This window comes from Aotus nancymaae, unplaced genomic scaffold (genome assembly GCF_030222135.1).
Source record: "Aotus nancymaae isolate 86718 unplaced genomic scaffold, 86718_ANA_hifiasm-v0.15.2.pri h1tg000032l_0, whole genome shotgun sequence".
NCBI lineage: Eukaryota > Metazoa > Chordata > Mammalia > Primates > Aotidae > Aotus > Aotus nancymaae.
Window position 1 is genome coordinate 7,211,363 of NW_026988445.1, and position 13,102 is coordinate 7,224,464.

The 13,102-nt window shown below is 37.8% G+C and overlaps 1 long non-coding RNA gene across 1 annotated transcript in view; it reads right to left on the reverse strand.

Annotated features, from left to right (window-relative positions):
• LOC135277471 (uncharacterized) overlaps positions 1 to 13,102 on the reverse strand; it is a 433,990-nt gene that overhangs the window by 243,550 nt on the left and 177,338 nt on the right. The window lies entirely within an intron of this gene.

A 13,102-nucleotide genomic window follows, 5' to 3' on the forward strand; every position in this document is an offset into this window, starting at 1 on the left:
CTACATCTTAACCCATTTACTCTAATTCTGGAATATATTCTAAAAAATAAAAATTAAAGAGAAGTTCAAAGTTTTATGTTCCTCTCAGTATTGTTTGTAATAGAAAAATTGAAATTAGAATATTCTAATACTCTACAACAACTTGAAAATTATTTAATAAAAGATTACTAGAAATAGTTATTTTTTATTATTTATTTAGAGAAGGAATCTTCCTCTGTCACCCAGGTTGGAGTGTAGTGGCGTGATCTCAGCTCACTGCAACTTCCACTTCCCAGGTTCAAGCAATTCTCCTGGCTCAGCCTCCCAAGTAGCTGGGACTACAGGCATATGCTGCCATGCCCAGCCAATTTTTTTTTTTTTTAATTTTTAGCAGAGACAGGGTTTCACTGTGTTGCCCAGGCTAGTCTCAATGCCTGAGCTCAGGCAATCCACCCTCCTTGGCCTCCCAAAGTGCTAGGATTACAGGTGTGAGTCATTGTGCCTGGCCAAAATAGTTAATATTTTTGTTTGCTAAGTTTTTTTTAATGAAGAAAAGTGCTCTGAGCATATTTTACATAAATAAATAGTTTATAAATTGGTATGTTTACTACATCCAAATAGTTTTAAGATTAGATATAGATATAGATACAGATGAGAAAGACCAAATGTATGCATTAAAATGTTAATAGTCACTTCTATGGGTAGGGCAAATGCAAATATTTTGGCTTATATTTTGAAATTTTCTATACTTTCTAAATTTTCTACAGAAATAATTGGGGAAGAAATGTATAATCCTTTCAAGTTTTACCTTTTTGGAGTTATGTATGTCATTTAATTTCTCAAAATGATGAGGTACATAAATGATTAAAATTTTTCTTTTTATAATCATGAATCATTAGGAAATCATGGTTAAAATTTTACTCTTTGAAAAATGCTTTTAGTTTCTTGGTAGAAAAGTACAACCTGACTCCAGTGGTATCTGTTATTTTCATTTAGGAAAGATAAAAGAGTACAATTACATCCCAGAACTGTGAGAAACTATCCACGTTTCAGTGTTTAAGTGAGCTATTCCCAGGAGTGGTTTTGTGATGCCCCATCCTGTTATTTCCAATGAATATTTCTGATGTTATTTCATATTTCTCAAAGAATTTTCAAAATCTATGCACCATCTTTTGCCTCACATACTCTTTAATCTTTCATATGTAATCTGTTGGAAGTTCTCCTTGATGCTTCTTTCCAAACTGATGTGGTTATTTTGAATGTCTTTTGGAATGTTTAAACTACATTTTAAATTTAATTCTTTTTAATGGCAAAATCCATTTCTGATCAATGTGGAAAAGTTAGAAAACACAGGTGAATCAAAAAAGAAAATGTCTCATAATCCCACAGCCCAGAGAGGATGACTAAATCCCATGGTATATTTTTGCCTTTTCTCATGCATAAATTTTCACTACACATCACACACACAAACACACATTTTCACTAAATAGGATTAAATTACATATACATTTTGTCTTTTCACTTAACAATATACAGTGAATATTTTTCCAAATAAATAAACATGTATCTATAGTATCATTCTGAAGTGTAAAATTATTCAACTGTGTAATATTTAGCATTTATTTAATTCTCTAATAATAAAAATTTTAGTTTTCTATTTAAATGTTTTTAATCATTATTGTCATAAAGTACACTCCAATGAACAACCTTGTAGTTAAATTTGCATGTCATCTAGCTTGAGCTACATGTTTTGTATATATGTTAGATGTTAACAAAGTTACCAAAATATATTTAGAATTCTCTCCTCTACATTTGTACATTTTAAATCAGTATTTCTTATATTTAAAAAAAGTGTGAATCTCTTTTAAAGGAAACATTTCTGCAGATCCCAATTTGTATTTAAATTATTTTTACTGAGTGCCTTCTTAATATTTAGTAACATAAAGCAGGTATAAATTATTAATGCTACAGCTCTCTACAACTATAAAACCAAAATGAATTTACAAAATAGGTAAAACTTCAGGACCAATACAATTCAAACAAAGTTATTTAATATGACAACTAGTGTTGTTTTGCTAAAACTAAATTGCTGCTTGTATAGTGATAGCCGAGTTCACCTTCTACTAGGCAGACATGCAGGACATGTGTATCCTGTGATGGCTTTGTTCTCTCATGCCTTTTTCAGCTTGAAGTACGGAAAAACATTCATTCCTACTGGCCACCTAAACATTGCTTACCCTTCATTTTGCTGGTGGTTATTACTTTGGTGCTGGCTGCCACTCACTCCCCTACCTCCATTAACCCAAGAAAAAAGGAGTATGACTTGGCTTGGGTGTCAGCACCGTCCTAAATATAAATGCTAACATAGACACTGAATTCACCAGGTTGTTCTTGCATCTAAGGAGGTCATATAACCCAGGATATAGTTCACTGTTTTTTTAAAAATAGCACAAAAACAGAATGTAAAATTTTAAAATTTTATAACAAACTCCCTGGTGTTGTTTGGATCTGTGTCCCCACCCAAATCTCATACTGAATTGTAATCTCCAATGTTGGCATGGGGCCTGGTGGGAGGTAATTGGATCTTGGGTGTGGATCCTTCATGAATATTTAACACTATTCATGGAGGGGTGGGGAGGCGATAAAAGAAAAAAAAAAAAACACCATTCGTGTGGTGCTGTCTTGTGATAGAGTTCTAGGAAAATCTGCCTGTTTAAAAGTGTGTGGCACCTTCCCACTCTCTTTCTTCCTCCTGATCCTGCCATAAGACGTCTGCTCCCGCTTTGCCTAAGATGCCTGTTCCCACTTTGCCTTTCACCATGAGTAAAAGCTCCCACCATGTTTCCTGTACAGCCCACAGAACCATGAGCCAATTAAACCTCTTTTCTTTGTAAATTACCCAGTCTCGGGTATTTCTGTATAGCAGTGTGAGAACAGACTAATACACCTAATACACCCCCAAAACCCCCGTATACCCTAGTGAAAAAGGAAAAGAAATTGGTTGTCATTGATTCACAGCAAATTCCTTCAACTTTCTTGTGTGAAGGAGAAACTTTTGACTTTCCTTAAGGAAGAATAAATGCTGTAGAGTACCAGAAAGATTTAGAAGAGGATTGGTCACAATCTTGAATATTTGAGGTACTGTACATACATTGAAAGGCTTAGCCAAAATCTGGAGGCAGTATTTTTCAGTGGTTATTTGAGAAACAGGCTTTGGAGCCAATCAGGTTTGGTATATAATCCAGATTGTTTCTCACTTATCTTGTTCTTTGGAGTATGTTACTTAAATTTTCCTACCACCTTCTTTTTATTTGAAACTGCAACCTGAAACTTTCAGGTTTGTTGTAACAATCAAATGAGGTTTTATGTGTAAAGAAACTCTAACACTGCTTAGTACTTGTATAAAGTCTAAACTCCTTGGTATGGCCCATAAGTCACTGTCCTTCTGATATTATCTCCTCCCATTCTTTTTGTAACTAATGGTCAAACTCATTCTCCTATGAACATTTTGAGCTTCTTCCTGCCTGGAGAACTTTACACCAGCTGCTCCGTCTCCCTAGGAAATTCTTCTCCCAAAATTACCAAGATATACTTCTTTATCACTCTTCAGTCTCTGCTAAGACATCACTCCTACCTAAAATAAAATAGTCCCCATCACTCACCTAGAATTCTTCCCCATTTTAACTCTGCTTTATTTTTCTTTTCTATAGATGTTATTGCTCCTTGAAATTACAGTATCTGTTATTTGCTTGTCTGTTCTTTGTCTATCGCCCCATTGAATGTAAGTTTCCTAACATTAGCAACATCGTTTTGTTCCCAATCATACCTCCAGTGTCACAACTGTACTTTCCCAAAGTGAGCACTCAACATTTGTTAGTTGAATCCTTAACATCCCAGAAGGAAAGCTTTGATATCAAGTTGCAAAATATGTAAGTCTTTCATACAGACAATTATAAGATAAATTAACATCAATTACTAAACTCCTACCACATATTTAGCACTGTGATAAGACCTCTAAAGAATGGGAAAAACATATGACAAGAAGCTCAAGCATGGAGCAATTGAGATGACATAAAATAAATATAGTTTAGTGCCATATGCAAGACTCTAGACTTTTTCACTTAAATTACTAATAAAAGGAACTATAGAATATAGAGAACAAACGGAAAAAAGAAAAGCATTTTTAAAAACCTACAACCATAATGACACTTTTATTTTACTGGCACCTGGAGCTGCCCACCCCATCACAGCCACTGGTGTGCTTGGTTGTATGCAGTGACAGGACCCTACACTGCCACACCCCTCACCACTTTGTGCCTGCTAGCCCTTGGCAGGTGTGGGATCCAGGCCAGTAGCCTGGATCTTACCTTTATTGTTTTTTCAAGTATTTGTATTTGTAAGAAAAAACAGAAACTTTAACAAGTGTTTCCATAATTTCAGTGGCTTAACACTCAAAAATTCACAGTCGAATGAGGGACTCTGTTCTACATAGTCAATCAGTTACAAAGTTTCTTTATATCTGAGGCTCTGTCTTCGTCTATATGCTTGGATTCCTCTCCATTCAGCCAATAGGTGAGTAAAGAGAGGACTCCATGTTCTGTATGGGTCAAACTTGGAACTGCTGGATGTCAGTCCAGCCTCCAGAATCTTCTATTTGTTCTGGAACCCAGTCATGTGGCAATACCTAAAGTAAGGAACCTGGAAACTACAGTTTTGCTGTGTGACTAAGAAGAGAATTATCATGGATTTACTGAGCAAAACAGTCTCTACCACAGTACTAAAAAAAGATAGTTGTAATATTATTTAGTAATGTTATTTAATAGAAATAATAAATCTGGAGATACATTCTAACAGAGATGTTTCTGTTACATTGGGAATAATTGCACCAAATCACCAGTTTATTTCAAGAATAAATTAAAGAACTTACAATTGTTTTAGTTTAATTTTTAGCCAGGTACCATATGAAAGCCATTATCATGCTACATACTTTCTTAAAATTCATTCTGGTGATCATTTCAAATGTTTGTGATTCTGAGGTACAAATCATTATTATAACTTTTGTGATAACAGTGCATCACAGCTGGTGATAGTCTTGTAGGCTAATCTATCAGTCCTTTTATAATATTACTGTCACAGTATCCCTGGAGTGTTGCTTCACCAACTGGAAACCTCTATGGCTGGCAGTGTCTTCTGCCTGAGTATTGTTCACACCTGCTGGGCTCCTTCTACCCACTCAGCCCAGCAGGCTGCACTTGGCTCGTGCTACTGGCCTGGATCCCCCACCTGCCCAGGGTGAGCAGACACAAAGTGGTGAGGGGTGCTGCAGTGCAGAGTTCTGTCACTGCATACAACCAAGAACACCAGTGGCTGTGATGGGGTGGGCAGCTCCAGGTGCCAGAACATGTGCCAGCTCCATTCAAGGCTGTGGCTGGACCAGAGGTACCGCATGCAGCTTCTTCTGTAGGCATCCACATCTGGACAAGGGGAACACAGTGGTGCCTGGAAGCCTGGAAACACCAGGAACCACAAAGCCCCAAAGAGGGTGTCACAGCCCTGGCTTAGAGAGCCCCTAAGGTCTGGGCACCCCAAAGGGTCACAGGTCTTCTTTTCTCTACTTGTCATCCCCAACCTGTTCCACATCCAGGAAGAATAAGTTCTGCAGACAACTGGAGAGTCAGCAAGGCAGAGAGAAGCTTCACTGAGCAATAGAACAGCTCTCAGGAGACCTGAAGTGGGCAGCTCCTTTCCATAGGCAGGTCATCTCAAGGAGTATCTAGTTCTTGGTGGAGGGGAGACCCTCCAACAAGAAGAGACCTCTAGTCAGTAGCTCATAGCTCCTTTCCACAGGCAGTTGGATCTAATGAGTCAAGGAAACCCAAAGTGGGTAGCTCCTTCTCCCAGCTGGTAATCTCGACCTCTCTCAGAGTCTGGCTGAGTCTGGGGTTTTTATGGGCTCAGATGGGAGGAAGTACATGCTGACTGGTTCATGGGCAGCCATGGGCAGCCCAGAAAAAACACCATTAAGTTCTCACTCCAGTTCATGAAACTGGCAGCCTGGCCACCTGGCTTCAGGCTGTCCTTGGCTTGAAGGCAGGGCTTCACCAGGGACTTGTCTTTTTCCACCCAGGAGCCATTCTGCCTCCTGTTCCCATCAACCTGCTGTCCATAATGCCCATGGCACCTAGGCTGTTTGTACTGAGGGGCACCTGCAGGCCCCTGCCAAGCTGCCCTCAGCACCCCCCTCAGTCTCTCTCCCATGCTTATCGGTTCCCAAAGTCCAGAGGGGACCCAGGTGGCAGGGGACTAGCATGTCAGCACTGCCCTAAGCACAGGCACACCTGGTCAGATCATGACAGCACCTGGACTGGCCTCAACTTTGCTCCAAAATCAGAATGGGTGCCAGGAGCAGGGAGAGGCCAGACAGAGGGAGCAGGCACTTCTGAGCCTGCAGGGGCTGGGGGTGGGGTTCCTGGGTCTCTGAGAGCACATAGATACCCAGTCTGCAGCTGCAGCTGAGTAGCTGCAGCTGCACCTGGCAGGGCAGGGCTCCTACCCTGCCAACTCAGTATGGGGTGGGACTCCTGCTTGTCTCTGTTGGCAGGCTCCACCTAGTACGTGGCTCTGGCCACACCTACCCTGCTGCAGCTGGTGTCCCCATAGCAGCTGCTTCAGACGGGCCACCCACCATCTTTACTCATCCTATTTTGAGCATTTATTTTCATTCATAGCACAGTTAAGATGAACTACATCTTAGGACATTTTTTCAAAATGTTTACAACATATTTTCTGAACCCTTGCCTATCTGATGATATTTTTCTATTGCTTTCACATAGGAAACACTAATTGTCTGTGAATAAAATGCTTATATCTCAACATTTCTCCTTCAAAAATTATAACTATGGCAGAAAAATGAAAATCAGCCTGATGTTTTGTTTCTTCTTGCTATCTTATATTTTACCCAAATAACATGCAAATTCTTTTTTATTAGTATTGCCAAGAATGTGCTGAGGTTTTCCAATTTCATAAGTAAACATTTTTCAGCTCCACAAAATTTTCTATAATTATGTTATTTCTTCTCTTCCTGTTATTTTGATTTCTTGCAGAGAAAAAATAACCCGGAATTCTTAGTTAGATGTGTGTTTTCTGTCCTCCATATCTACATATTTTCTTTCATAACTTTCATCTATTTTATATTCTTGAAAAGCCTCTCAAGTTGATTTAATTCCTGTTTTAATGAAACTACGGAAAATAAAGTCATGAAAGGAGTAATGAAAAATACAATGGAATGGAAATTAATAGAACTATATATAATATTTTGTGAGACCAGAATTGCAAGAATATTTAATTTTTCCTGAAGTATAGATGTGGGAAGACATCAGGCAGGAGGTATATGTGACATAACTCTGGAAAGACAAGTACATTTCCATCAGTTGAACAAGTCAGCAAATGTTATTTTAGGCAGATAAAAGAACATATTTAAGGGCATCATGTGTCATTACAAAATGAGCTGTTTTCAGGGGCCAGAGAGATGGTCAGTGGGGCTGAATCTTAAACTCTCAGGAGTAGTGTGGTAGGAAGCTGATATGGTTTGAGGCCAGATGGTGACCCCTGTGATATACAGGTGGATTAGAGTAAGGCAGTGGATAGAAGAAACAGAGGAGAGAAGGAAGCCTCTAGCATTCTAGCTTGGAAGACTGGTGAGATGATTCTTACAATTATTAAGAAATAAAAATAGAGAAGCGTATTTGCTGGAAGATAATTTGCACAATTTAAAAATATGAGATTTGAATGTCTGCAAGGTTTTTGGATCACACTATCATTATGTATTTAGAACTATGAGCCTTGAACTAAGAAGAGATATTAGGATGCAGTGGAGACTTGAAAGGATATAAGGGAGTTATATCTCAGTGTTTCAGATTTCCCAGAGTAAGCATCTAGAATGGGCAAAGAACGGGTGTTGGACCAATTGTGAACACCTCTCTTTAGTTTTCAAAACAAGAAAGTGGTCAGCAGTGCCAAATTATTCAGAGTGATCCAACAAGATGAAGAATTTAAAATGCCATTTCCCAGCTTGAAAATTAGAGGTGATTGAGACCAGGATGAGATCAGCTGCAGCTGAGTAATGTTTGGGGAAGCCAGAAGCCAGAGTGCATTGGGCAGAGCAGTGAAAGCAAGGTGACAAAGAGGAGGCAATAAAGGTCTCGCTTAGCAATAACAAAGCTCACTGCATCTCTCCTGATTCACAACTCTGAAAACAGCATTTTTGCTATCACCAAAGTGTTTGCATAAGGACAATTTTGTTGCCCTTGAGGGAATTAGACTGCCAATATCCTCCTATCTGAGTATCATGTTGTAAATAAAGCTATAATTAGAGAAGAGAAGCACAATGGTATGCATTACTCCGGAGAGCCTGAAGTTGTGGAAAAGCATCAATAAAGACTCTTTTGCAAATCACTATGTGTAAGAATAGATTAATACTGTAGCAGGTCACAATGTCTCCCTAGGGTCATGGCCCACACAGACCATTCTGTCACCCTCACTCTGCCTCCATATTTCCACTTTCACTCCCATCTCTTTGCTCAATTTCAGTCCCCTGCCCAGATTCTGCTGTTTGTTATAGCACTCAGCAAAGAGTTCAGAGTTCCTTAAGTGATGTGGATACAGCAGGGGATGTAGAGGTACCAACCTGTAACAAGCTATAAAACCTTTTTTTAATCTCTTCTCCTCCCTTAGTTCTCTATTCTCCAATAAAACCTAGAGATTTATCACATTTTGTTAGCATGAGAAACTTTCTCTATTAATCCTTACTTTTAGTTGCCAGGATATATGAATCTCAAGAATACAAATGTTCTCTTTGTATCATCCCTCTTCCTTCCAGGAATTATAATCCACAGCTCAAGCAAGCTGTTCTATAAGGAGATCATTTGCCTCAACTTATATCTATTTAACTTTTAACTACTTTTAAACCTTACTATAATGTAATGCATGCTTATTGAGAAAATTAGAAAAATACCAAAAGAGCTTGATGAAAAAAATTCCACAGTAATTCTATAATACTCAGATAACTATAATATTTTTATCTTGGTATGAAACTTTCAAATTGACTTTCAATTTTCAAATATGACATACAGAGAAAAATACATATACACTTTAGCCAGCTTTTTAAAACTGAAAAGAACATGCCTGGAACAAGGACCAATAATTCAAAAGTTATATATTAAAAGTAAATCTATCTCTCTTGTCTCACAATCTTGATCCTGTTTCCCAGGAGCAACCCATGTTAGCATTTTATTCTGTACTCTTCCAAATGTTCACTGGCATGTCAAAGCATGAAAATTATAGAAACAGATTTACTTTAAATCAGCTTAATATACTGCAATACTGATTTATCCTGCCTTTTTAACTTAACTTTTAATTTTCTCTTAAATATTTTCAGAGAAAATTACTTTTATTAATTATATGTTATTTCTTTATTCAAGTGAGAACTTGTAATATTTGATTTTCTTTTCCTGTATTAATTTGCTTAGGATAATGGCCTCCAGCTCCACCTGTGTTGCTACAAAGGACATGATCTCGTTTTTTATGGCTGCCTAGTATTCCATGATTTATATATACCACATTTTCTTTATCCAGTCCACCACTGATGGGCACCTAGGTTGATTCCATGTATTTGCTACTGTGGAAAGTGCTGTGATGAACATACACTGGCAAGTGTCTCTATGGTAGAACAATTTATATTCCTTTGGGTATATAACCAGCAATGGGATTGCTGGGTCAAATGGTACTTCTGTTTTAAGTTCTTAGAGAAATAGCCAAACACTTTCCATAATGGCTGAACTAATTTACATACCTAACAGCAGTATATAAGAATCCCCTTTTCTCCACAATCTTGCCAGCATTTGTTATTTTTTGACCTTTTAGTAATAGTCATTTGACTGGTATGAGATGGAATCTAATTGTGGTTTTAATATGCATTTCTCTAAAGTTTAGTGATGTTGAGCGTTTTTTCATATGCTTGTTGGTCACATGCTTTTGCAAAGTGTCTGCTCATGTCTTTTGCCTACTTTTAAACGGGGTTGTTTGGTTTTTTGCTTATACATTTGTTTAAGCTCCTTATAAATTCTGGATATTAGACTTTTTTCTGCTAGCTTTGGGGTTGGCTTGCTTTTGTTTCCTTTTTTTTTTTTTTCTTTTTTTTACTTGCCCAAGTCATGCAGCTACTAGTAAGTGAAAAAAGGCTTTTGTTTCTTTAGTTTCTCTTGTTCGAGTGTTAGGTTGTTAATCTGTGATCTTTCTAACTTTTTGGTTAGTGGACCTTTACTGCTATAAACGTCCCTCTTAACACTACTTTAGCTGTGTCCCAAAGATTCTGTTATGTTTTACTTCATTCTCACTGGTTTCCAAGAAGTTCTTGATTTCTGCTTTAATTTCATTATTTAGCCAGAAGTCTTTCAGGAGCAGGTTGTTTAATTTCCCTGTAATTGTATGATTTTGAGTGATTTTCTTAGCATTGATTTCTATTTTTATTGCTCTGTGGTCCAAGAATGTGGTTGGTATGATTTCAGTTATTTATGAATTTGCTGAGGATTGTTTTATGACCAATTGTGTGGTCAATTTTAGAGTACATGCCATGTGCAGATGAGAAGAATGTATAGTCTGTTGTTTGGGGGTTGAGAGTTCTGTGAATGTGTATTAAGTCCATTTTGCCAAGTGTTGAGTTTGGTTGCCAAGGCACCGAATATCTTTGTTGGTTTTCTGCCTTGATGATTTAATGCTGTCAGCTGGGTGTTGAAGTCTCCCACTATTATTATGTGGTTATCTAAGTCTCTTTCTTAGGTCCTTAAGAACTTGCTTTATGAATCTGGGTGTTTCTACGTGGATAAAAGCACCCAGATTCATATATGATGTATATGTTTTATATATATATATGTTATACGAATCTGGGTGCTTCTATCCAGATTGTTGTACATATATATGGGTGTTGTATGTTGTGTGTGTATATATATATATGTACAGAACATACAACAAGAAGTATATATATCATATATATATATATCATAGTGAGGTCTTCCTGTTGTATTGAACCCTTACTATTATGTAATGCTCTTGTCTTTTTTATGTTTATTATTTTAAAGTTTATTTTGTCTGAAATTACAATAGCAACTCCAGCTTTTTCTGTTTTCCATTTCCTTACTATGTTTTTCTCCATCCCTTTCTTTGAGCTTATAAGTGTCATTTCATGTGAGATGGACCTCTCGAAGACAACATACCATTGGATCCTGTTTCTTTATCCACCTTACCACTCTGTGCCTTTTAACTGGGGCTAGCCCATTTACATTCAAGGTTTGTATTAATATATGAAGACTATATTCAGTCATTGTGTTATTATTAATACACAGTTATTAGGCAGACGTGGTGTGGTTGCTAAATAGTTTTACTGGTTTATGTATGTAAGTGTATTATTGTAGTGGTTGGTAATGGTCTTTCTTTTCTGTATTTAGTACTTCCTTCAGGACCTCTTTTAAAACAGATCTAGTGGTAATAACTTTCCTTAGCATTTGCTTGTCTTAAAAGGATCTTATTTTTCCTTTATTAAGCTTAGTTTTAATGAATATGAAATTCTTTGTTGGAAATTATTTGATTTAAGAATGCTAAATATAGGCCCCCAATCTCTTATGGCTTGTAGGGTTTCTGCTGACAGATCTGCTCTTAGCCTGATGAGGTTCCCTTTGTAGATGACCTGCCCCTTCTCTTTAACTGCCTTTAACATTTTTTATTTCATTTTGACCTTGGAGAATCTGATAACTATGTGTCTTGGAGATGATCTTCTTGTGTAATATTTTTCAGGGGTTCTCTGCATTTCCTGAATTTGAATGTTGGCCTTTCTAGTGAAATTAGGGAAATTTTCATGGATAGTATCTTAAAATATGTTTTCCAAGTTGCTTGCTTTCTCTTCCTCTCTTTTAGGGAAACTAATGAGTCATAGATTTGGTCTCTTTACATAATCCCATGTTTCTCAGAGATTTTTTTTTCCTTTTTCTTTATTTTTGTCTGACTGAGTTACTTTTTAGATCCAGTGTTTATTCTCCCAGATTCTTTCCTCAGCTTGGTCAATTCTGTTACTAATTCTTGTGATTGTATTCTGAAATCCTTGGAGTAAGTTTTTCAGCTCTATAAGATCAGGTTGATTCTTTCTTAAAATGGTCATTTTGTCTTTCATCTCCTGTATCATTTTATTTTTATTCCTTAGAATCCTTGGATTGGGTTTTGACTTTCTCCTGAATCTCAATGATCTTCATTCTTATTCATATTCCAAATTATATTTCTGTCATTTCAGCCCCTTTAGCCTGGTTAAGAACCATTGCTGGGAAACTAGTACAATTGTTTAGAGGGAAAAAGACACTGGCATTTTGAGTTGCCAGAGTTCTTATGCTGGTTCTTTCTCATCTTTGTGGCTGATGTTTTTTTTGTCTTTGAGTTGTTGTCTTTTGGGTAGGTTCTTTTTTTTAATTAAACCTTTTCTATGTCTTTGGGGGTTTGACTATGGTATAAAATGGGTTTAGTTGACTGGATTTGTTTCTGTAATAGTTTAGGGGGGCCAAACCCCAGCTCAGGATTCCTGGGCTGGATGCTCTAACTCTGGGGAGTTGGTATTAGGACCCTGGCTTTGTTCTCTGTCCCCTTGAGGTTAGGGATCTACTGTATTGTTGAGGCTGAGGTATTCCCAGACTACTGGTCACAACACTCTGATGGGTGGTGTTAGGCAAAGTGCTTCATTGGGCAATGGTAGTGGGACCTGTGATCATTTGCAAGTACCACTAACAGCAGCAGCATGGCAGGGTAGATCCTTATTGATTGAGGTGTGGCACTGGCAGGCACATGGGTGCTGGCCTCCATCAGGGTGTTTGCAGTGTTGGTGGTGACAGAGTGGCATGGGAGAGGGGTGCGGGGCTGCTGGCATCCATGGGTGTGTTTGCACCAGCAGTGGTGGTGGCACAGGGGCAGAGCACTGGCAGGCATGGGGCTGGCACCCTCTATACATGTGTTCATGCCAGTCAGCCTCTGTACTTGACACTTCGGATACTGCCATGAACAAGACAGAAGAAAGTTTCTTCCTCTGTAA